The sequence below is a fragment of the Chrysemys picta genome, chromosome 3 (assembly GCF_011386835.1).
Source record: "Chrysemys picta bellii isolate R12L10 chromosome 3, ASM1138683v2, whole genome shotgun sequence".
Classification (NCBI taxonomy): Eukaryota; Metazoa; Chordata; order Testudines; family Emydidae; genus Chrysemys; species Chrysemys picta.
Window position 1 is genome coordinate 49,268,054 of NC_088793.1, and position 26,757 is coordinate 49,294,810.

Here is a 26,757-nt window from a genome sequence, read left to right on the forward strand (position 1 = left end):
CTGAACATTTAAGTCTTCTGTTCTAAGTATAGTACTTTACACTTATCTTTACTGATTTTCAGACCAATTCTCTAATGTGTGAAGGTCAATCTGAATTCTAACCCTGTCCTCCAAAGTGCTTGCCACCTCTCCCAGCTTGCTGTCATCCACAAATTTTATAAGTATACTCTCCTACTCCCTTATCCAAGTCATTAATGAAAACAGAGGTTCCCAAACTTATTTGGCCTACCGCCCCCTTTTCAGAAAAAAAATTACTCAGCGCCCCCCTGGAAATCTACCTTCTTTAAGTGAACAAACAGAAAGATGCACTGACAAATTTGCGTTCTTTTATGCATCTATATTTCTACCTACGTCCTACAATATAGTAAAGAAAGATGTTGTTGTAAATAAGACACCTTGAAGCTTGAAATTATAAAATTATTTATTAAAATCAACCATAGTAACATTCGCATTACACACAGAAAATTAAGATAACGAAGGATAATATTAAAATAAAAATTATGAATAACATTAAAAATAATCCTAATGAGAAGGATGAACCTGGTGCGCTGCTATCAATTTATTAATGTTCGGCACTATTTTTGTCAGCAGCATTCTTAAATCACCGCAATGAGCTATTTGCAGTCGGTTTCTTTTTTTAGTTAACAGATTTGTGACCGCACTGAACCTACGTTCCACTAAATATGCTGAAGGAAATGCACTTAAAAACTTTTGTACTATAACCCATAATCCAGGATAAAGTGTAGGTATCTGCTTTTGCAGCCAGAACTGTTGGTAGCCGTCTTTGAATTTAAATTTAAATTCCTCATTCGTTGTTACTTCTATCAGTTCTTCTTGTAATTTTGGAGATTCTTCTGTGTTTGTACTTGAAAAAGGCTCCAAAACCCAATCGGGTATGTTCATTTTAAGAATATCTTCAAATCGTTGATTGAAGTCAGAATGGAGAGCCTCCACGTGCTGACAATAGATAAGCAAGTCTTCATCATGTTTTTCTACTGTTGATAAATTTGGAAACTGGCTGAATTCTCCTCGTCCTAAATTTCGTTTGTACAGAAGAAGTTTTGCCACAAATGCGGAAATAACATTTTTTGTTTTGATTAAATTCAGCTCATCGCCTTGGAGCTGTAAATTTGTTTCATTAAATTTATTAAACAAGTCTGTCAAATAAGCTATGTCATTTTTGGAATCAATCAAGTTGGCTCATAAAGCATCATCTTTGTTTTCTAGGAACTCTAGCACTGAGTCAAAGAGTTTATAAAACTGATCCAAACAGGCACCTTTTGATAGCCAACGAACTTCTGTATGAAGCAGCAAGCGATTGAATTCTTCATCGTTTTCAGTACAAAGTTGTCCAAACAATCTGTCATTCAATGAATTGCTTCTGATTTTGTTGATTGCTTTAATGACATAATGTAATGACCTATGTAGGCGTTCACTCAGATTTTTGGCAACTAAATGTTGACGATGAATGACACAGTGTACAGCGAATACATTGGGAACCGCTTTTTATAAATATGCAAGAAAACCCCTGTAGCCGCCCTATCATCACTGGAGCACCATCAGTAGCAACTGACAAGATATTACTCAGGGGGATTTCTTTTTCTTTAAAAAACTCTTCCAATGCATGAAATATCGATTCTCCTTTAGTATCAGTTTGCAAATTTTTAGCAAATAATAATTCTTGGCAAATTTTTTCTTCTTTTATGAATCGCATGTATGCTAAAAGTAAGGCTTCATTTCCTGGCAAAGTTGACTCATCAAGCTGTATAGAGAACTGGGATGTTTTTAAATACTCACATAATGAGTCTTCAACATCTTGAGCCATTTCATCAATTCTTCTTTGCACTGTATTATTGCTCAAAGAAATTTTCTTGGTAATATTAGATGCTGGCTTGTGCAGCATAGTGCGTATTACCTCACTTATAGCCGGTAGAATTAGTTCTTCACCAATAGTATGCTAAATCTGGAAAACCGCAATCAGTAACGAAATGTTGTAAGATGTACGCAACCCATCCTCATCTTCTTTGGATGCTATTGAAAAGAGTTTTGCCAATGTCGGCTGTCTCAAAAAAATTTCTTTAAGTGCTTGAAAATAAGATAAATCCTTATCTTTCTTATCAGCATGAACTTTTGTCAAATGTTCTTGTAGTCTTGAAGGCTTCATAGCTTCATTTGATAAAACTTTTTGGCAAATCAGGCATATCGGTAATGTATTGTTTGTAGGCGACTGAATAAAGCCATAGTTCAAATATTCAATACTATATTGTCTACATTTTTTCTTGGGTTCAGTATCGTATTGTAAACAAGTCATTACACGCACATATTCCTGCCGATGCATGCTGGACTTCCCGACAATGCGCGACACGCTCGCCTGCCAACACTTGCTTGTTAAGAGCTGTTGACGGACTTGACACCTGATCGGTTATAATTTGTGAATTTATTTGGAAAATAAAGTAATCACTACAACTTTAACTCTGTTACACAACAGATGAAACATGTACGAATGGTTTTTCAAAGTTTTCTTATATTCTCTTCTTTCTTTATGCTTCCACCGCCCCCTTATTTTTATTCAACGCCCCCCAATTGCACCCGAGGCTACTACTGCCCCCCGGATCGTTCCAGCGCCCCCCAGGGGGCGGTATCGCCCACTTTGGGAACCTCTGCACTAAGCCAATAACTCCATCAAAGAAGGCAATTAGGTTGGTTTGACATGATTTGTGTCACAGTTCAGGGCAACTGAACCTGTATTCCCCCTCTTTGGTCCAGCAAGAGCACCCACTGTTAGGTTTCCAACTCCCAAGCTTTTGCTTCTCTTTGGCAGAGACATGCGTCCTTCTCCCTCCTTACCAGAGTATTTCCAGGCTGCACAGTTCCCTGCCTATACTGGATTCCCCAGTAAAGTCAAATCCACCTATGCAGGACTGCTTTACTTTTCTCCTCAGACACAGTAAACAGTGTAATTGCCATATTCAAGTTACAACATAGTTCTTTCTAAGCAAGCACATTTATTCTTAAGGTAAAAGCATCAACAACAAAACATATTAAAAACAATAAAAGAACTTACACACATGCTAATAAGCATACCAGAGGTCACCCCCTGACTCCAACAAGGTCTCTGGCTGGTGAACAGTCCTTCAGACCCCAGCAATGGACTTTTCTATAGTTACAGGTTCATCACAGCTGTTAGTTCAGAACAAGAATACTTATGAAACTGTTAGTTTTTTCTTTATATAGTTTTTTTGAGGGGGTAAGTTCTATTCTGTCTTCAAGGAACAGGTGATTAGCCGACAAAAGGTGTCCTCCTCAAGACGAAGCTTCAAAAGGCTGAGTTCTTGTATAACCAAAATAGGTGTACTTGCATATCCCTCCTCCTAGAGATTTTCTGGGAAACCTACTTAACTTTAAAAGTTCATTCTTGTCTTAACCCATTGTTTCAAATAGTCCTTTGAAGTTCATAACACTTCCCAGGATTCTAAACATTACATAAAATCCCACAAATGCATAAACATTTGCATTTTTAATACAATAAACTCCTAAGATATTCAAATTTAACTCAATAAGGTTTAATTTAATTCAGTAAGGTTTGTTCAGGATACTGCAGGAAATTGCCATCTCTGTAATAATTTGTTCTTGACAAATCCATGCTGGCTATTCCTTATTACTTTATTTCCTATAGGTGCTTACAAATTGATTGTTTAATAATTTGTTCCAACGTCTTTCCAGGTATTGAATTTAATCTGACTAGTCTGTATTTCACTCAGACCTCTTTGTTCCCCTTCTTAAAGACAGGTACTATGTTTGCCCTTCTCCAGTCCTCTGGGACCTCACTCGTCCTCCGTGAGTTGTCAAAGATAATCACTAACGGTTCCAAGTTTGTTTCAGCTAATTCCTTAAGTACCCTAGGATGAATTTCATCAGGCCCTGATGACTTGAATACATCTAATTTATCTAAATATTCTTTAACCTGTTCTCTCTCTAGTCTGGTTTGTGTTCCTTCCCCCTATTTGTTAATATCAATTGAGTTGAGTATCTGGTCACAATTAGACTTTTTATGGACGATTGAAGCAAAATAAGCACTAATCATTGTCTTCTTGAGGACATGAGTTATTAACGCTCCTTCCTGCCTAAGTAGAGGACCTACACTTTCTTTTGTCTTTCTCTTGCTCCATGTGTATTTTTAGAAACTCTTCTTATTCCCTTTTATATCCTTTACTCGGTGCAACTCATTTTGTGCCTGAACCTTTCCAAGTTTGTCCCTACATGTTTGTGCTATTATTTTGTACTACTCCTTAGCAATTTGTCCATGTTTCCATCTTTTGTAAGATTTCTTTTTGATTTTCAGGTCATTAAGAAGCTCTTGATGGAGCAATATTGGCTTCTTACTATTCTTCCTATCTTTCCTTCACGTCAGGATAGTTTGCAATTGTGCATTTAATATCGTCTGCTTGAGAAACTGCCAGCTATCCTTAACTCCTTCTCTTAGATTTTCTTCCAATAGGACTTTACCTATCAGTTCTTTTAGTTGGTTAAAGTCTGCGTTTTTGAAGTCCATTGTCCTTATTCTGCTGCTCTCACTTCTTCCTATCCTTAGAATAACAAAATCTATCATTTCATGATCACTTTCACCCAAATTGCATTCCATCTTCAGATTCACTACCAATTCATCTCTGTTGGTCAGAATGAAGTCTAAAATGGTTGTCTCCCTGATTATTTCCTCCATTTTCTGAAACAAGAAGTAGTCCCCAGTACATTCCAATAACTTATTTTTGTGTTTTTTCCTTATTATTTTTCCAGCAGATGTCTGGGTAGTTAAAGCCCCCTATTACTACCAGATCCTAGTTTTTGGATATTTGTGTTGTTTGTTCTAGAAATGCCCCATCCACCTTGTCTTCCTTCCTGATTTGCTAGTCTGTAGTAAACACCTACCATAATGTCACCCTTATTTTCCCCCTTTTAACTTTACCCAAAGATTTCAACTGGCCTGCCTTTCACCTCCTTCTGGACCTCAAAACAAGTATATATACTCTTGATGTATAATGCAACATCTCCCTTTTTCACTGCCTGTCCTTCCTGAACAAGATATACTCTTCTATACCAATATTTCCTGAGATTTATCCCCCTATCTATGATGCCAATTAAGTCATAATTGAGCTTATGTACTAATACTTCCAGTTCTTCCTCTTTATTCCCCATATTCCTTGCATTGGTGGATAGACATCTAAGATGTTGAGCAGATTCCCTCACTGATTTTCCTCTTGTGCTCCTATGACCCTATTGTAATTTTCCATATTCCATCCCCATATCTAGCCTTCTATTCAGGTCATCTTTTTATGTTTACCTGTGGGCTTTTGTCACCTGCTCCCTTTGAACCTAGTTTAAAGCCCTCATCACTAGGTTGGTAAGTTGGAACACAAAGATGCTCTTCCTCTTCTTGGTCAGATGGATCCAATCTCTTCCCAGCAGACCTCATTCTCAGAACAGCATCCCACGGCTGATGAGTGTGGCCACAAATAATCACATTTTGGTTGAAAAAAATAACATATTGAGTTGTTTTCATTTGCCATCTGTTTTTTAGACTCTAGGATGCACTTGGGTCACATTTTCAAACTTTTCTCCACAGTCATGATGGCTAGAAACTTACATTTTTTGTAAATAAATGCAGTCTTACTTAATCACATGCATCCAGGAACACAGACTAAGAAAACACCAAATATCCCAAGAACCACAATAATATTGTGAGAGTTGGCAACATGGCAAAAGGCACAAGTCAGGAGGAGCAAGTTAGCACACTGTTTTTCATGTTTCCCAATACAGAGCTGAAATCACACACACTGGTGGGATACATGGGTTCAGCCTTTCTTACCCCCTACCCATACCAAAACTCCATGCATCCACCCAGAACAAAGGGATCATAGAAAGCAATAGGCCAAACTGCTTTTAAGTTATTGGGGCCTGTCCAAATGGTCCAACCCCAGTTAAAGAGCATAAGAACATAAGAATGGTCCTACTGGGTCAGAACAAGGGTCCATCTAGCCCAGTATCCTGTCTTCCGACAGTGGCCAGTGCCAGGTGCCCCAGAGGAAATGAACAGAACAGGTAATCATCAAGTGATCCATCCCCTGTCACTCATTCCCATTTTCTGGCAAACAGAGGCTAGGGACACCATTCCTGCCCATCCTGGCTAATAGCCATTGATGGACCTATCCTCCATGAATTTATCTAGATCTTTTTTGAACCATGTTATGGTCTTGGCCTTCACAACATCCTCTGGCAAGGAGTCCCACAGATTGACTGTGCATTGTGTGAAGAAATACTTCCTTTTATTTGTTTATTTAAAGAAACATTTTCACCTGTACTTGTGGGCTTAACTAGAGAACTCAGAACAGGGATGACACACAGTATTACCTTCAGGCAACCCCTCCCTAAACATCACAAAAGAAATCTACTCACTGCCCCATACACCATTAACCCTCCACCCCTGCTGCCCCCTCCCCTCCGAAAGGGAGCAACATAACCCCAGAGAACATTATTGGAAGGGAATGAAAGGTTATGAAGCAAACATGTTGGGTGGGATGCAGAGGCTGAGTGAGCAATCTTTGTGTAGGAATACGGTCTTTATCACTGACAAGGATGGCACCTAAGAAGGAAGCACAAAAGGAAAACCATTAGTCCAGTAGCAATACACAACAAAGAAGAAAATTAGAAATGGATTACAAATATGACAGTGCCTTTTTAAATTTAAAAATGTTATGAAAGACAATGATCTGTGGACTCTTATTTACACTGCTCATTAAAGTAGATTTCCTGGGCACCATGCCCAGATGTGGACAAGCTAAGACTTGGGTGGTACTCCTGGCTTGCTGCCATGATGTTCTCATATGTGAGGTGTACAGCAGGGAAGGGCAGGACGTACCCACTATCTCTGATGACTTACTCAAGGCAGGAAACGGAAGAAACAAACTATGCAAAGAGGAGAACATATATTCTCCAAACTATACACAGTTTGCACTTGAACTCAGGGGCATTGAGGGAAACAATCCACAGCAAGATTGCTCTTCTTCTCTTGTCCCTTCTTGGGGGTTCTCATCCTCATTGCAATATTCAGAACCAGGCCCATGTCCAGGATCCTGTTCAGCATCACTTGTGCCTGCTGCATTAGACATGCAGGTGTGTGTGTTTGGGGACAATGAACACCAAACTGAAGGCAAATTCCAAATCTGAGGGGCCTTAACTGAGAAAATCCAGGATCCAGATGGGGACTATTAGCTTGAGGGTCCCAGCTGATCTCAACTGCTGGGAAAAAACACAAAGAGGCAATCTCTCAGAAACCCATGACCCAAGCTATAAAGACCTAACAGATTAAAATCAACACATTATGTGTACTCTGAAACAAACTGAGAGCCAGTGAAATGTCTGGAGCCCAGCAGTTACATGCTGCAACCACAAAACTCTGCATCAGCAGAAGTGTCTATATGGTCTTCAAGTGTAGTCTCAAGAGCATATAGTAGTAATCCAATCTGGATAACTGAGGTGAAATCCATTTCTTAGAGAAAGAATTGCTACCTTCCAGCCAAGTGCAAATGGGGGGAAGGAAAAAAAAAACACTCTTTGCCCTGCTACCTGGCTATCCAGACAAAGTTAAGGAGAGACTTAGACTGTAAATCTCATTACAGAAGGATAGTCACTTAACTTTCAACTGAAGAAGCTGTTATAACTACTAGTTGCTTCCTGTCCTGATCTTGGACACTGTAAATCAGTCCAAGTCACTGCTTTAGTGGCTTCACATACATATTGAAAAGGAGGAACATATGAATAGAAATTTGTGGCACTTCACATGAGAGAGCCCTTGGGGAGGATAAGTCTGTGATGGGGTGTCTACACCACACAGGATTGGAAGGGGTTAAGATGGCTGGGGAGGCCAATTAACCCCATAGGCCACACCTGGAGGAGGAGCCAGGGAGCAAGCAACTAATTGGAAGCAGACTCAGCTGGGGCCTGTATAAAGCCCAGGAGTGATGAGCAGTAGGGCAGCTACAGGAAGGGATGCTGTAGTCACTCCCTAAGAGGAGGGGATTGTGAGGCTGTTGGAGGGCCAAGCCACAGACTGGAAGCTGCCACTCTGAGAGTGAGAGAGACTGCAGACTGAGAGAAGAAGATGGGTAGAGAGATTGCTGAGGAGGGCACAGCACCTGGCAGAGCTAATCCCCAGGATGGCTAGGAAAAGGTGTCATGAGCATTGAGGGAACTCCATCATAAAGTCCAAGACTACCCTATAGTTTTCTCATAGAGAAAAGAATCAGTCAAGTGCCATTAACCCTGCCAAGGACTGCAAACATGACAGCAGCAGTAAAATAAGTTGATGTCAGATCTAATAGAGTCAGTATGGACACCTGGTCTTTGTTCATCACTAAGTGGATATTGCTGACCAACAAGATTACCAGTGCAGCCTCCTCACTATACCTAATCCTCAAAAAAAAAAAAAAAAACAGACTGACAGGCATCAATCAATGCTAATGACTCTAAATATTGCAAGAGCTGCTTTGCCAGAACCTTCTCAGTAAATGTGTCCCCAGAATGGAAATTAGAGACAAGGCAGTAGTTGATGAGTGGTGATGTATGCCCTATGAATTAATTTGAAATATCAGGTTATATGTTGCACTGGTGGTTTTGTTATGTCACTATTCACCATATTTTGTTTCTCCCTCTTGGCTCACATCTTCCCCTCTTAGAAGAGATTCATCCCCTCAGCACAGTTAGATTAGGGATACATTTGGTCCACTATATTTAGCAAGAGTGGCCCCCTCCTTACTGGAACATATTCTACAACTTAGATAGGACATTTGGCATACCTAATTTCCTGTTACTAATACTCAGCACCTCCAGGTCATTATTCCGATGGAGAAAATGTATCTTTACATCTTTTAGCAGCATCAAATTATTTCCACCCTATCCTCAAGCATAATGAAGTTGCATCATGTAAAGGTCTGTACATGAATCCTTTACAAGAAGTATGATGATGCTTCTATTCCAACAGGGCTGTGTGTTACATAAAAGATGATGATGCCTACACTGAAGGTTCTACTTTAAAACATTACAATGTTTGAGATAATTGGCAAAATGCTTGGAAAGGGAAATCCTGGCTTCAGCAACATCCGTAAATGCAGTCCTTCTGGAAAGGATAAAACTAGCCAGTGGTCCTAATCCCGAGTAGTCTTTATATGAATAGACCCACTGAAGGTCAACAAGACTTCAGTAGGCTATTACCTAGTCAGACGGATTAGCCCCAATGAAGCCTTCTGGCCTTCATTGGGGCTGTTCATTCTAGTAAGGACTATAGAATAGTAAGACTGGAAGGGACCTCGAAAAGTCATCTAGTCCACTCCCCTGCACTTATGGCAGGACTAAGTATTCCCCAGAACTCATGCCAGTACTATACATGAGTAAGAAATTTCACTATATAGGCTCAAGTAAGTTATTTTGCCCTCATGCTGCTCAGAGGTCCATGAAAACATCTCTCACAATTAGATCTTCAACATGGCAGATTTTGGCCCTTAACTTTAATATTTTTTTCCACTCAGGTGCTGAATGTTAAAGGAGGGGGAGGGGAGCTAGTGTAATGGTATATCTGTGAGATATAAAATGAAGTGTGGTATCCAGTGGAGAACATCTATATGAAATGAAATGGAGAGCTGGAGAATCAAATATATGAGTGCAGGAGATGAAAAACTAGATCAATTAGAATCAGTCTCAGCTACATTGCTACACTCATCAAATCATATATAAAATACATGGGTTTTTTTTCTAAATTCTGAATTTTGTGGTTTCATCTGAAGTCTCTGGTTATCCCACAAATGGATTATACTAGCCAAGCCTATGTGAATAGATAACTCCCCTGTGGAAACTTTTAGGAATTGGCATATCAAATTAAATCAGCGTTAGATATATTGCTGGATTTTAGTTTACTCACTGATATTTAAAATGTTACATCTAAAACCTGCTCTCTTATGTCTGTTCTTTCTGAAACAGACAGTAAGATTTGCAGTCCTCATCCTCCCTTACTCGAGCAAAACTTATGTTAACTTCAGTGGCACTTATTTCCTCAGTAAGGATTGAAGAACCTTACCATCAGAAAGACAGAGACAGGCAGGGAGACAGTTGCTGTTATATGTAGATAAAGCTGTTTTCAAGTTGTACAGAAAATAATAAAGGCAAAGTATACTTTAATGTCTTCATAATGCAGACACTGTATTGAAATACCCCTTTCAAAAATCTTGGACCTGGTGGTAGTGCATATAACTTTTTCTAACTGTAATAATTACATACAGCATCAGGTGGAGTTATTAAAAATGTACACAAATATTTGAATCTGAAAGTGGGATTAATTTTCTGGACTGTGGTGTACTTCTATAGTTTTTTAAAATATAAATAAAAGACTGAGTAGTCCCATGTAAATCAATAGGCCTTCTTGAGGAGTATGATACTCAGTGTAAGAGTGTCAGAATCTGACCCTAAGTATTTTCCTTTCATATGGTGGAGGCTTCAGGCAGTCCCTTCAGTTGGTGATTCAGACTGTCTCTTTTTAAGGTTTACCCTCCCCCCCAAAAAAGAACCACTTTATTGCAGTTAGAAGCCTACATGCAGAGAAAGTTCCAGTATTCAGCTGCATGAGGTAATGGGTGGGGGATTTATAATATCAAATCTCCCTTTTCCCACGACTTATCCATAACTAATTATGCAGCCTGACTACCTTGCTGCACTTCACCTGGCAATAAGTTACCTTCTTTTATCCCTTGGTGGATCACTACAATGTACATTCATAGAATACCAGGGTTGGAAGGGACCTCAGGAGGTCATCTAGTCCAACCCCTTGCTCAAAGCAGGACCAATTCCCAGACAGATTTTTGCCCCATATCCCTAAGTTGCCCCCTCAAGGCTTGAACTCATAACACTGGGTTTAGGAGGCCTATGCTCAAACCACTGAGCTATCTCTCCCTCCCCCATTACTGAATATAAACTCTGAAAGCCAAATTCAGACCTGGGATAAGCAGACAACTCCACTCACATCAATATATTTACACTAGCTTACAGTAGTGACTCAGAGGGTCCGTGGCACCTTTAAGACTAACAGAAGTATTGGAGCATAAGCTTTCGTGGGAACCAGGACATGCTGTATCACAAATGTTCAAGGCCCGGGTCTGAATTTAATCTTTCCAATTAGGAACTGAAAAAAGTCTATTATTAATTCAGCCCTGCTTATGGAGTCCCTTCATAACTGATTAGTGCTTCTCTTACTCTGCCTAATTCAAACATAAGGTCACACTAAGCAAATAGTCTCCTCCCCATCTCTCTCAGAAATTAAGAAGTCTACATGAGGGAAGGGGGGGGGGCGGTGATAGAGGAAGATTGGGCGGAAGGAGGACAGAGTAGTTAATGCTGAACAGAGTTACAGAGAGCTACAGAATAATCCTGAAATGACATCCTGACATTGTGGTACAATGTTTGCATCCTACAAGTTTCAGTATATAGACATCAATCCAGGATTATTTGTGATTCTCTGTGACTCCTTTGGAGGATTAAGTGCATGACACCCAGAGGTCCTGAGAACAGGCCCTAATTTTCTGTGCAGTTCTGCAACGTTGAGTGCTACTGCAGCAGGCACAATTAAGTCTTGCCAATTACAATGCAAGAGAATATATTCATTAGGTGACTCAACTGAATTACTCCTCCAGCCCAGAAAGATTTTCAGTGCCAGCCTTTGGGGCTCACAGTTCTGGGAACTTAAAAATGTAAATACAGGCAGTCCTTGACTTTACACCGTTCAACTTACAACGAATGGCACTTACAACGTTTCTGAATTGATTCCCTGGTTCGACTTATGACAATTGGTTTTGACTTTACGACACTCGGTCCCGCAATGAAGTGTACTGCGGTTCCAAGTTACAACGTTTTGACTTGCGATGCACTTTTCAGGAACCAATTGTATCATAAGTCCGAGGACTGCCTGTAATAATGATACTTTCCCCAAAGATCAAAGATTAACAACATTCTTGCTATAGTCGCTCAAGGCTGTCTCTTTAGGATCTGGGAAATATGGCTGCAGATCTCTTTATATTCTGAGGGTGCACTGACCTTTTTTTCAGGGGGGGATGTCTAACGGCACATGGCACATGTATAGGGGTGTGATGACCATGGATAATAGTCAGATGTATCTTAAAAGGATGGGGATTTCTCAAAAATTGTTGTATAAACTTTTCAAAAACTGCTGAGGTGGCTTCAGCTGATCCTCACCTGTTTTCTCTCTCTCTTTTTGTCTTTTTTCTGTGGGGTTGGAGTTTTACATCACATCTCACTAAGATCAGTTCTCATTTAAGGAAGGAAGAGTAAAAGTTGTCTGTATAGTCAGAAGGGACTGGTGAAATGCTGCAATACCAGCTGAATTGTGTTTGTGGTTGCTGCTTCCTGGCAACCATTTTGAGTGTAGCAAACTGAAGAAAAGGCACATTTTATTAATCTCTGAGAATTAAAATGAATTCTAATTCTGAGTACAGGATGGGTGTTCCTATGGAATATATATATTTTGCAAGTTCATATATGTGGGTTTGCACTTTATGTATTAGCACTCTCCCATAAGCCTTGTCTACCACCAGTTCAAAATGATTAACCTATGATTTTTAAGGACTTGCATTGTTAACACGAGCATCTTTCACAAATAATGTGCACTTTGTGTAAACCAATGAAGCCCCAACATGGTTAATTGTCTTCAGTTGCTGTTTCAGTAAGTATTCAAGGGGAAATTTAAAATAGTTATAGAACAGAAGAAATACAAATATTTTCCTGTGTTCCCTGAATAAGGAGTTATTTTTTCCATCCCAATAATTGATTGTGGTTTGTCTTAAATTATATATTCCTCACTACAAAGGACCATGGTGAAAACCATATTTGACTGTGGGATAGTACTTATATCCTGCAGGGTATTCCACATGTTCTGAGTCCAAATAAATAAATAATAAATCAGTCCCAGACCTCTCTCTTCTTTTATTGATATATTTAATGTCTTCTAGCTTTTTAAAGCATTTAATAACTTATAATTTCCTTTTACCTAAGGCAAGTGTTGCAATGAAACTTTTCTGCACTATCACATAACATTAAGTATAGAAATGTATTTTTGTTGGTAGCAAAAATGTCTTGTCACTAAAGAAACATTTCATTATATGCTTCTTATCTGCTTTGTGTAATTTTTATTGGGGCTTTTTGTTTGAAAATAATTCGCTAGTCTTCATTCAAATTTTAAAAATAGGGATTATCTAAGTAGTATCCAAGAGATGTGGTGATAACCTAAACTAACCTAGCCTGCCTTTGTGGAAGTAAAGTATTCTCTACAGCTTTTTAATGTGTCTTGCAGGGTATACAGACTTTATCATCTTTGTGAAAATGGTCAAATTGGCAATTAAAAAGTCATTTGCCTTTGTTAATTTGATTACTTTTTCATAAAAAAATATGAAGGAACATTTTTGGGGAATAAATCAAAGACATTCTGTGTGTTAGGCCAAGACCCTTAGTGCTCTGGAGAATATTTAGGGTCATTTCTGCCGCAAATTTTGATGGATTCCTTAGCATGAACCTTTTAAGCGTGTGTTGAAAGAAAGAAAGAAAAAAAGTCAGCCTCCTCCCTCATGAATCTGCTGTCCCCACCTAAGAGAGAGATGGGGCAGCCTGCCTTCAGCCTTTTCCTCCTCCAAATATGAATATCATGCAAATAGATACTGCAAATAGAATAGTTGGTATGGTGAGAGAAAAGCAGTTTACCAATAGCTTCCTTGTTCTCAATCTTCTACTGCTGCGTCCAAATCTACAAATGACCGGCAATTCCAATGCATTTTCTGCAGCTGAAAAATCAAAGAGCACTATAATCCCTGATTAAATCTTATTATCCTCTCTCTCTTTTTCTTTTAATCAACTTCATTACCTCCAAAGTATTATATATGCCAGCTGGGTTGTAAGCATTCTGCATAGATTATGCCTGCTCTGAGCACAAATACTCCAGATACCTGTTTGTGTGCACACAAAAATCTCTCTCTCACTTTAAGAGTCTGATATACTTTCCTATTGCCTATATATTCTTACAATTTGTATAGTCTCTATAGCTCATTTAATTTGGGCCTGAGATCATTAATTATGCAACCAAGTACTTGCACTAACCACATTAACTGAAAACGGTTTTCAAAGAAACCTGAACCCAGGCACTGTTTTCCTTGACCTCACTGCAGTGTAGGATATGGTGTGGCACACGGGTCTACTTCTTAAAATATCAAAAGTGCTCCCACTGTGGCTTACTGATGCCATCAAACTGCTTCTCCGAGACAGATGATTCAGGGTGCATGCGGGTGAGAAAACAAGTACTTGGAAAAAAACAGATGAATGTCGGTTCTAGCCCCAACCTTTTATTTTTCCCCACGGGTGCTCACCCTGCTCCAGCCCAAGGCCCTGCCCTTGCTCCGCTCCCTCCCCAAGGCCCATGCCCACTGCTCTCCACCCTCCCCCAAATCCCTCCCCAAGCTGCCAAATAGCTATTTGGCTGCACCCCTGATTAGCTGATCAGGGGCACCGCCAAATAGCTGATCAGTGGCGCTGCTGAACAGCTGTGGCTGGTAGGTGCATCCACTATTTTTTTCCTGTGAGTGCTCCAGCCTAGCACTGGACGCTGCAAAGCTACCTGACTACTGCAAGACACGGTGCCTTCAGCTTAGCACCAGCAAGACAGTCTCTAGCACTCTCCACCTCCACCAACCCAATGTGAAAAGGGAACTAAACATCATAATGAATGGCCAGAGGCTGAAGCATACCCAGTTTACTTAGCTGTGACCCTCAAACGAACTATGAGACACAAAAGCCCCCCTGAGCAAGGTTGCAGCGAAGGTCAAGACACACAGCAAACTTCTCAGCAAACTGGCAGGTTCTTCATGGGGAACCCCAAGGACCTCAGCCCTCGTATTCAATAGCAGAGTACTGTATGCCAGTATGGAGTGGGTCAGCACACACCAAACTTGTTAATGTGCAACTCAACTCAACAATGTGCATCATCACAGGAAGTCTCCGACTGATTCACTTTTCATGGCTTCCAGTTCTGAGCCACATTGCTCCCCCTTAGGGAGATTGCAGCTGGCAAGCTGCTTGAGAATGTATGTGCCAACCCACATTTACCCTTGTTCAACAATCTTTTTAGCCCACCAGCCACACGTCTTTCATCAAAACACCCACTGTGGTCAAGGCTGCCACACCAGGATATGACAGCAGAGTCCCTGTGGCAGGAGACTGGTGCTTAACACCAACCACCAATGAGTTCCTTGTCACAGACCCTACTGTTCACCCACCCAGCTTTGACCTGCCACAACATCAGTGGGCCCTTCTTAACCAATTCTGGACTGGGCAAGGCCTCTGTGCAGCCAACCAGCGCCGTTAGGGTCTTTAAGACAATCCAAGCTGCGGCGCAGATCAAACAATGATACACATTGTTGAGGAGTACCCGCCAACCAAATTCAGCAGTGGGCTCCAAGAGCTCCAGATGTCCAATAAGAACACTATTTCTTGGCTCAGGAAATATGCAAATGCTTAAGTAATTAATTATTGTCTATTGGTATTTAACATTGGTACCACAGGTTTGCAGGCTGCTTAATTTTAGTTGCTCACCTGTGCTATTAGGTCTCATACAGTGGTACATCATCATTATATGAATATTAAATAAAATATAGAATATTGAATTTACCCTCCATATTAGGGTTGCCAGGTGTCTGGTTTTTGACCAGAAAGTCTGGTCAAAAGGGGACCTGTGCAGTGTCCAGTCAGTACTGCTGACCGGACACCAAAAGTCCAGTTACCACAGTAACTGCAATTGGCCTCTGTCGCTGGGAGGGTGGGAAGAGCAGCTGCTGCTAGAGTTGCTCAGCTGATGGAGAGAAGCACACAGTTGTTTGACGAGCGGGGACAGCAGCTGGGCTCATCACCTGTGACAACCCATTCCACCTTTGCAGCTTCCAGGGACCCTCACTCTTTCTGGTCCCTCACTCCAGGGACCAACCCCCCTTTGCTCCACCATGCCCCAGTTGGGCAGGCAGGAAGACTCCATGTGAGCAGTAGAGTTGCCAACCCTCCAGGATTGTCCTGGAGTCTCCAGGAATTAAAGATTAATCTTTCATTAAAGATAATGTCCTGCGATGAAACCTCCAGGAATTCATTCAACCAAAGTTGGCAACCCTACATCAGCGCCTCCCAACCCAATGTGAGTCCCAGGAGAAGGAAGAGTGAGCGGCAGAGGGGCTTGTAGTGTCTGGTTTTGAAAAATTGGAAAGTTGGCAACCCTAAACCATATACAAGCAAAGGGCGTTTTCACTTTCACTGTTTTAATGTAATTTTGATTCAAGTTTAGATTAACTATAGCAATAATCTTTTAACAACTGGATACTGTGTGGTTCAGGAACTCTGACTGCAAAATTTTAATATTCAAAACATTATAGGTACCCTTGTTCCAAAATGGAATTATACTGTTTCATGCAACAGTAATTAAAAAAATAAATTAAAAGGCACATCAGAACAAGATTCAACTGCTTAGAGCTTTTTTTTCCACATACAACACATTTCAAATGGCCCTGTCGAACAACTTAGGCCTGATATATGTTCTAGCTCTAATTATTGTCTGGTATGCTTTGTTCTCTGAAAACCAGATTCTAAATATATGTTTGGGAGATACCCTCAGATGCTATACATGTAACCTAAAGATATTTTAATAAAATAATTGAATTATAGAACTGGAAGGGACCTCGAGAAGTCATCTAGTCCAGTCCCCTGCACTCATGGCAGGACTAAATATTATCTAGACCATCCCTGACAGGTGCTTGTCTAACCTGCTCTTTGAAATCTCCAATGATGGAGATTCCACAACCTCCCTAGGCAATTTATTCCAGTGCTTAACACCCTCACAGTTAGGAAATTTTTCCTAATGTCCAACCTAAACTGCCGTGGCTGGAATTTAAGCCCATTGCATCTTTTCCTATCCTCAGAGGTTAAGGAGAACAATTTTTCTCCCTTCTCCTTGTAACTTACAAACTGTTATGTCCCCTGAGGCTTGGTCTACACTACCCCCCTAATTCGAACTAAGGTACGCAACTTCAGCTACGTGAATAACGTAGCTGAAGTTCGAAGTACCTTAGTTCGAATTAGTTCGAACTTACCTTGGTCCACACTCGGCAGGCAGGCTCCCCCGTCGACTCCGCGGTACTCCTCTCGCCGAGCTGGAGTACCGCAGTCGACGGCGAGCACTTCCGGGTTCAACTTATCGCGTCCAGACTAGACGCGATAAGTCGAACCCAGAAGTTTGATTTCCAGCCGTCGAACTAGCGGGTAAGTGTAGCCAAGGCCTCAGTCTTCTTTTCTCCAGACTAAACAAACCCAATTTTTTCAATCTTCCCTCAGAAGTTATGTTTTCTAGACCTTTAATCATTCTTGTTGCTCTTCTCTGATTGATTAATTTTGAATTAATCTACAAGATATTTAGGGGATAATGCTGAGCATTGTTTGTGAGGTCCTTAAATTCTGTCAGCTCCCATCATATTCTGCCAGTCTCTTAGGTCTGGTCTATACTACCCGCCTGAATCAGCGGGTAGAAATCGACCTCTCGGGGATCGATTTATCGCGTCCCGTCGGGACGCGACAATCGATCCCCGAATCGGCGCTCTAACTCCACCAGCGGAGGTGGTAGTAAGCGCCGCCGACAAAAAGCGGCAGAAGTCGATTTTGCCGCCGTCCTCACAACGGGGTAAGTCGGCTGCAATATGTCGAATTCAGCTACGCTATTCACGTAGCTGAATTTGCGTATCTTAAATCGACTCCCCGCTGTAGTGTAGATGTACCCTTAGATTCTGCTTCTGCAGCATATTGGTATTCCTCACAGGCACTGAAGCTAATGGCAAAAAGGGATGTGGGTTGAATCATAGAACATAGAATCATAGAACCGTAGGGTGAAAAGGGACCCACAAGTGTCCTCTAGTCCAGGGTTTCTCAACCCATGGGTTAGGACTCAAAATTGAGTTATGTTTCAAAAAGTTGCATGGCAGCTCCTGTCACCTCCCTGCTCCAGGCATTGCAGCCTCTGGGGTTCCAGTGCCATTCAGATTTGGCCCAGCCATCATGATGACAAGTGTCTGGGTAGGCCAAATGTGAGTGAGTGGCACTTCAATCCCATAAGCTCAGTCACAACTCCACTCACACAAATTTGATACAATTGGAGAAGGGAGGGGCAAACCTGAGTGGTGCCGCAACCCTGGAGGTTGCAATGTCCAGATCCCAGAGCCAAGCCCAGCCAGTCCCACAGCAAAGGTGCTGCCACTGTGGGGTGAGTGCCAGGCAGGTCCCAACCCCCCCCCCCCCCTCGGAGGGGGCAGGACCTGACCAAAACCAGCCCAGGGCCTCCACCCCCAAACTATTTACTGGGTTGTGACAGGCCATAAACATTTAAAAATGAGTTCTGAGTGCAAAAAGGCTGAGAATCACTGATCTAGTCTAACCCCCTGCCAACATGCAGGATTTGTTGTGTCTAAACCATCCAAGACAGATGGCTGTCCAGCCTCCTTTTGAAAACCTCCAGTGAAGGAGCTTCCACAACCTCCCTAGGAAGTCTGTTCCGTTGTCCTACTGTTCTTACAGTTAGCAGATTTAGAATCGCAGGAAAAACTTCCTATGCTGTAGTTTGAACCTCTTGTTGCCTCTTGTCCTGCCCTCTGTGGCAAGAGAGAACACCTGTTCACCATCTTTTTTATGGCAGTCTTTCAAGTATATGAAGACCACTATAATGTCCTCCCCTACCCTAACCCTTTTAATCTCTTTTCCAAACTAAACATCCCAGTTTCTTTGCTCAGATGGCTTGCATTCCAACACTTTGATCATCTTTGTCACTCGCCTCTGGATCCTTTCTAGTTTCTCTACATACTTTCTATGCAGCAATGATCAAAATTGGACACAGACTCTAACTGAGACCTAACCAGTGCTGAGAAGAGTGGTACTATTACCTCCTGTGACTTGCATGCTATGCCTCTGTTAATGTAACCCAAAATTGCATTTGCTTTTTCTTCAACTGCATCACATAGTTGACTCATGTTGAGGTTGTGATCCACCACAACTCCCAAATCCTTCTCAGCAGTGCTGCTGCCAAGCTAGTTATCCCCCATTCTGTATTTGTGCATTTGTTTTTTCTTCCCTAAGTGTAGCACTGTCACAGGGCGGGACTCACCCTTGCGGCATCTCCTGCTGGCCGTCCAGGGAATTAGTGTTTCCAGCCTCTAGAGCACCCTCTGCAGGCCGGTGTCCTGCTTCCTGCTGGGTCCCAAGTCCCTCCTGGCTCCCGGTGCCCCTTTCAGGTTGGGGTACTGCCTCCTGCAGTACCCCACAATCTCACTGGGTCTCCCCTCCCCCGGAGAACCCTCAACCCCATATCCCCACCTCGCCTCAGTCTTTGGCTACTGCCAGTCACCATCTAGCCCCCGTTCACTGGGGCAGACGGCAGTATAATTGCCACTCATCATTGCCAAGGAGGGTTTGGATCTGCTGCCTCTGCCTACGCTTGGGCTGCCCCTCTGCAAACCTAGTACCTTTTCTGGCCTTTAACAAGGCCTGCAGCCTGGGGGGTTTCCAGGCTGGAGCTCCCCCAGCTCCTCTAGCCTTCCCCCAGCCCTGCTCCACTTTAGGTACTCTTTCTCAGCTCCCAGGCAGCCAAGCCCTTCTCCCTCAAGAGCTCAGGGGAAAATCCTCTCAGCTCCTGGCTTCACTGGCTTTTATAGGGCCAGCTGCAGTCTGATTGGGGCGTGGCCCAGCTGCAGCTACTTCCCCAATCAACGAGCCTTTAGCTCGCAGCCCCAGCCCTCTCCCAGGGCTGGCTTCAAGCCCTTTCAGAGCAGGAGCAGGTGACTACCCTGCTACAAGCACCTTATATTTCTCTTTGTTTTATTTCATTTTGTTGTCTATAGCCCAGTTCTCCAGCTTATCAAGATCCCTTTAAATTTTAGCTCTATCCTCCAAAGTGTAAGCAACTCCCCTAGTTTTGTGTCATCTGGAAATTTGATTAGTCTGCTCTCTGTTCCTACATCCATGACTTCAATGGAAGTAGGATTAGGCCGTTAAGCCGCAAAGTACAGGTCCTTGAAATCACTGAGTGTTGTAGGCACTCAGGTCCAGATCCTCAAAGGTATTAAGCACCCATTGATTTCAGTGGGAGTTGTACTCCTAAATATCTTTGAGGATCTGGGCCTCAGCATGTTGCTGATTCCTTGCTTCAGTAAAGAACGAGGCCAATAAATAAGAAACCCACTTAGCCAGCAATGCTGTGCTGCCAAGGCTGATGACATCACCAGTAGTGGTGCTGACAACACCACACAGCCATGTTGGCAACATGCTCTTTAAAACACAAGTGGGGGAGGAGAAAATATTCGCTGGAAGGAAAAATAGCCAGAATAAACAGGGGGAAGAGTTATTTTCAAACATCTAAAAGAATGTTTAAAACAATGGACTGATAAACCACAAATTAAAAATTGATTCAGAAATGCTTCAGTGTCATTTTTCAGTAACAAGAGCAGATGTGGGTAGAATGCTTCCCATTGTTTGAGAGCGTACAAGCAACTGTAGGAACGAGTCCAGGCCAGCCCTTCCCCTTCCCAGACCACAACCTCTCCCAGACAATGATCCCCAACAATTGCCACCCATGTGACCAGCAGGGGGTGCTTCTAAAGCAGTTCTATAGAAGCCCTCCATCCCCAGAGCAGCATCCCAATCCTCAGTTTCATGGTATTATAAGAATGGGCATGTACACTTGGACTGTCAGACTTTGAACTCTGCTCTGATCACATGCTTGATCGTCTGCCTGCTTTTTGCTTTCCCTTTCAATCCCCCTCCTTTCATAACACTTCCATACTTACTCTTTTCTATTTTCCCCCTACTTCCCGTCTACTTTCCACTCTCACCCCCACACAAATCTACTGAATTTATCAAAACATGCCAACCTGCACCCTCACCAGTTGCTTGTATATTATATCTATTTCCTCTCTTTGTTTTTTGTTTTTTCAGCTCTCAGGACAAGGACTGTTTCTTCCTCTGTGTTTGGAAAGTGCCATATAATGTGTGGTGCTGCAATACAAAATGATTACAAAACTTAGAACAAACTCAGTATTTTCACACTGTTCTGGTGCAGCTCATAGTTTTTGTTACAGTTGAAAAGTGGCTGAATCTGGTGAAATAACGTTTAGGGTCAAATTTTCAAAGTTGCCTCAACCAGGACTCTGCATTTGTGCAAACAACTGCCTTTGTGCATGTAAATCAGTTTGGACTTCTCATTTACTTCTAGACTAATCCAGTCTGGGAGACTAACCAGGCTGTCATTAACAATACTAGGGATACTGAAATCTCCTCCCTAAGCGCTGACCAGCTGGGCTGACTCCTCTATTGAGGAAGCAACTCAGTAAAGTAGCTGGTTCAGCTGCAGGCACCCAGCACACGAGGAAAGGCAAAAAAAAAATGGATCTGAATCCTCCACCTACAACAATGGCAGCACTGACCTCCCATGCATACATCATCAGTGGAGGGTAGAGCAAGCTAGGACCTAGCCTACTCCCAAAAGCAGGAAGAAATGGGCAAATAGGGGCAGAGGTACAGTCTCCCCTTCAACTTCAGAAGCAGCAATCACCTACCAAAATGTGTGTGGGGCCCTCTCTTGCTCTCAAAGTCCATATCAGCTTCCTCCCTCATCATGGCAGGTGGCAGGGAGAACAAGATAATCTGGTCTTCTATGAGATAAATGGCTCTGTGGATATGGAGAAAGTGGTGGGCATGATATACCTTGACTTTAGCAAAGCTTTTAATACGGTCTCCCACAGTATGCTTGCCAGCAAGTTAAAGAAGTATGGATTGGACAAATGGACTATAAGGTGGATAGAAAGCTGGCTAGATTGTCGGATTCAACAGGTGGCAATTAATGGCTCGATGTCTAGTTGGCAGCCGATATTAAGCGGAGTGTCCCAGGGGTCGGGCCTGGGGCCAGTTTTGTTCAACATCTTCATTAATGATCTGGATGATGGGGTGGATTGCACCTTCAACAAGTTCGCGGATTACACTAAGCTGGGGGGAGAGGTAGATACGCTGGAGGGTAGGGATAGGGTCCAGAGTGACCTACACATATTGGAGGATTGGGCCAAAATAAATCTAATGAGGTTCAAGAAGGACAAGTGCAGAGTCCTGCACTTAGGACAGAAGAATCCTATGCACTGCTACAGGCTGGGGACCAACTGGCTAAGTGGCAGTTCTGCAGAAAAGAACCTGGGGATTACAGTGGACAAGAAGCTGGATATGAGTCAACAGTGTGCCCTTGTTGCCAAGAAGGCTAACGACATATTGGGCTGCATTAGTAGGAGTATTGCCAGCAGATCAAGGGAAGTGATTATTCCCCTCTATTCAGCACAGGTGAGGCCACATCTGGAATACTGTGTCCATTTTCCCCCTCCACCCCCCACTACAGAAAGGATGTGGACAAATTGGAGAGAGTCCAGCGGAGGGCAACAAAAATGATTAGGGGGCTGGGACATATGATTTACGAGGAGAGGGTGAGGGAACTGGGCTTATTTAGTCTGCAGAAGAGAAGAGTGAGGGGGGATTTAATAGCAGCCTTCAACCACCTGAAGTGGGGTTCCAAAGAGGATGGAACAAGGCTGTTCTTGGTAGTGACAGATAAGAGAACAAGGATCAATGGTCTCAAGTTGCAGTTGGGGAGGTCTAGGTTAGATATTAGGAAAAACTATTTCACTAGGAGGGTGGTGAAGCACTGGAATGGATTACCTAGGGAGGTGGTGGAATCTCCATCCTTAGAGGTTCATAGAATCATAGAATCATAGAATATCAGAGTTGGAAGGGACCTCAAGAGGTCATCTAGTCCAACCCCCTGCTCAAAGCAGGACCAATTCCCAGCTAAATCATCCCAGCCAGGGCTTTGTCAAGCCGGGCCTTAAAAACCTCCAAGGAAGGAGACTCCACCACCTCCCTAGGTAACGCATTCCAGTGTTTCACCACCCTCCTAGTGAAATAGTTTTTCCTGATATCCAACCTGGACCTCCCCCACTGCAACTTGAGACCATTGCTCCTTGTTCTGTCATCTGCCACCACTGAGAACAGCCGAGCTCCATCCTCTTTGGAACCCCCCTTCAGGTAGTTGAAGGCTGCTATCAAATCCCCCCTCATTCTTCTCTTCTGGAGACTAAACAATCCCAGTTCCCTCAGCCTCTCCTCATAAGTCATGTGCTCCAGACCCCTAATCATTTTTGTTGCCCTCCGCTGGACTCTTTCCAATTTTTCCACATCCTTCTTGTAGTGTGGGGCCCAAAACTGGACACAGTATTCCAGATGAGGCCTCACCAATGCCGAATAAAGGGGAACGATCACGTCCCTCGATCTGCTGGCAATGCCCCTACTTATACAGCCCAAAATGCCGTTAGCCTTCTTGGCAACAAGAGCACACTGTTGACTCATATCCAGCTTCTCGTCCACTGTGACCCCTAGGTCCTTTTCTGCAGAACTGCTACCTAGCCATTCGGTCCCTAGTCTGTAGCAGTGCATGGGATTCTTCCGTCCTAAGTGCAGGACTCTGCACTTGTCCTTGTTGAACCTCATCAGGTTTTTTTTGGCCCAATCTTCTAATTTGTCTAGGTCCCTCTGTATCCGATCCCTACCCTCTAGTGTATCTACCACGCCTCCCAGTTTAGTGTCATCTGCAAACTTGCTGAGAGTGCAGTCCACACCATCCTCCAGATCATTAATAAAGATATTAAACAAAACCGGCCCCAGGACCGACCCTTGGGGCACTCCGCTTGAAACCGGCTGCCAACTAGACATGGAGCCATTGATCACTACCCGTTGAGCCCGACGATCTAGCCAGCTTTCTATCCACCTTACAGTCCATTCATCCAGCCCATACTTCTTTAACTTGGCGGCAAGAATACTGTGGGAGACCGTATCAAAAGCTTTGCTAAAGTCAAGGAATAACACATCCACTGCTTTCCCCTCATCCACAGAGCCAGTTATCTCATCATAGAAGGCAATTAGGTTTCTAAGGCCTGGCTTGACAAAGCCCTGGCTGGGATGATTTAATTGGGGTTGGTCCTGCTTTGAGCAGAGGGTTGGACTAGATGTCTTTTCCAATCCTAATCTTCTATGTTTCTATGGTTGCTGAGGAGGTGGGCACTTTTCACATCATTTCACCTACAGAAGTGGCTAGATAGTATAGAGAAGGAGAGAAAAGGAGGTTTTATAGTTTAGTATCTTATCTAAAGATATGTATGTGTGAATCAGTAATATTTTTGGAGTGTATCTGCCACCCAGTGGAAGACTTATGCAGAATTGTCATGAAACAGGGCTTAAATTACAGCGAGAATTATATGGTAAATTTACTTCTTCTCTTTTTTTTAATGCATCTACTGTCTTTTTCTGGTCTGCTTCTGCCACCCAGTGGGGAACTCACGTGAAAACCCACTTAATGTACTTTTCATATGTAACAACTGATTTACAGGTGGAATTTCCTTGGTGTTTTTTAGCATGTTCTGATACCATGTAGGAAAGCTTCTATCTTGTAGGAAAGCTTCTATCTCTGAAATATGCATTTATTTTTGTTTTAATTAACTACATTGATTGGTTAGGCAGGGGTGCCTACATGCCATGGATTCACTGGTCCTTCTTCACCATGGTAGGTAAGAAAAAGGTATTAAGACTACATAGCCTAATCTAGTCCGTTAGAAAGCATTTGGATTTGCCTTGTGGATTACTTTCCTGTTGGAGGAGAAATCATGGTCCCAGGGTATATTTTCAATGTAACAAGTTTTAGTTACACCAGTCCTGGAACAGAGTGGTCATAAAAAGCATGCAAAACAATCTCCTGTTCCTAGGGTCTCAGCCCAGATACCAATACTCAGGAAGCCTATCTCAAGAACTGACTCCAGTTAAATGGACTAGGGCAGAGAACATATTCCTTCACGATTTAACATCACTCGTTCAAAGAAACTATCACCAAAAAACATTTCAGAATTTCTTCCAAGACTAAAAACTTGCTCACACTCCAAGAACTTGTAAGACTATATTTAACAGCAACATCCGGTGACCCTTGCCCTAAAAGTCTCCATATAAACCAACATAAATAGACTGATAGGAACTGAGCTGCTCTGCAGGTACCACCACACCTTGGGTTGATGAAAAGTATTCTTCAACCCCATCCTATTACAGAATTTCTCTGTGACCAAGTAAGCTTCTGAGGCTGGGCTCAATAAACAGGATTTGGGCCCAAAGCCCAAATCTTGCTATTGATTTTTAAGCAAATGTCTCCTTTTGTTATTGGTAATTCTGCATGTAAAATAGTGAAAAGATTTTGACCCAAGAGCTTGATGTTTGATGAAGATTATTAGAATTGTTAAATATTTATAATTGTGGTAGAGCCTAATAGCCTCAACCAGATTCTGCCTTACTATGCTAGCCACTGTACAAACATATCAAAATGACAATCCTTGTTATAGGTAGCAGGTGGTTAGGGCTGGGGGGGCTCAGCCCTTCCTCCCCACCAAATCTGAGCCACCCCACTGCCCATGTGTACAGCCCAGTGCTCGACAAGGAAAGCTATGTTTCCAGTGGCACCCACGCCAGCTTGACGCTGAGCCACTTGGCTGCCCAGCAGCAGGACGAGCAGGGGGAGGTAAGGTAAGTCCACAGGGCTCTGGCATGGTGGTGCTGGCAGAGTCTGTCCTAAGTGTGGCCATCACACACTGACTCTGTCCCTCCTGGTGCCTGTGATCAGAGCTGGGGCTGGTGCTAATGAGAGATGAAGGGAGGATCCATTAGACTTTGAGGGTGGACCAGATGTCCATCAGAACAAGTCCTTTGCTCCAAAAGCTTAGATGTTCCCTAATCTCAAAAGAATGGAGATAATGCTTAATCTATGCACGTAGATGTGATCTCTACTCCTTACACTTTCAATCCGACCCTAAATGCTGGATCTGGAGTTCAAGTATGGCTATAAATAGCCTGAGACAATCCCTTGGATGTACATGAAATCTTGAGTTCACTCACAAGACTTACCATATGGGCACTAAAGTTTCCAAAAACACTCAGTCTTGGTGCCCACCATACTACTGTCAGTATATTATTATTAGTTTTTGTTCTGTGGTACTACACAGAAATCCCCAGTTAAGGGTCAGGGGCTCTATGGGTTTAATGCTGTACACACATAACAAGAAGATTGAGGCAAGGAGCAAAGAACTTATGATCCAAATACAAGCTGAAGCCAAGCTTTGTGATGCAGTGGAACTACACGTAAACCAACAATCAGTCCTATCTTGGGACTCAAATAGAATATTGATACATGACAAAAAAAAATTTGGAAGAACAGCATGAAAAGTAAATGATACTCTCCCTCCCCACTTTGAGTAAGCAAAAGCATATTACAGTCTGGGTAAAAGGTGAGTTATGCCTGGTTAACTCTTTACAAGATGGGATTTAGCCCATGCTGCAAGTAGCAGCATGTCTTCCTCCTTTAATTAGTGCATAAATTGCTTGGTCATGAAGATATGCAATGGGTGGACTAGTTTATCATCAGCAGATGTCATAAATACTTAATGTAGGGCAGACTCATTTCAGGCTGTCTTCTTCAGCCTTCCCGTCATGAATCCAAACTGTGAGGAATGTATAAAGGCT

General features: G+C 42.5%; 1 pseudogene; it reads right to left on the minus strand.

The window, feature by feature from the left end:
- Positions 1–213: 213 nt before the first annotated feature.
- Positions 214–1,903, minus strand: LOC135982589 (SCAN domain-containing protein 3-like; annotated as a pseudogene).
- Between the last annotated feature and the right edge of the window lie 24,854 nt (positions 1,904–26,757).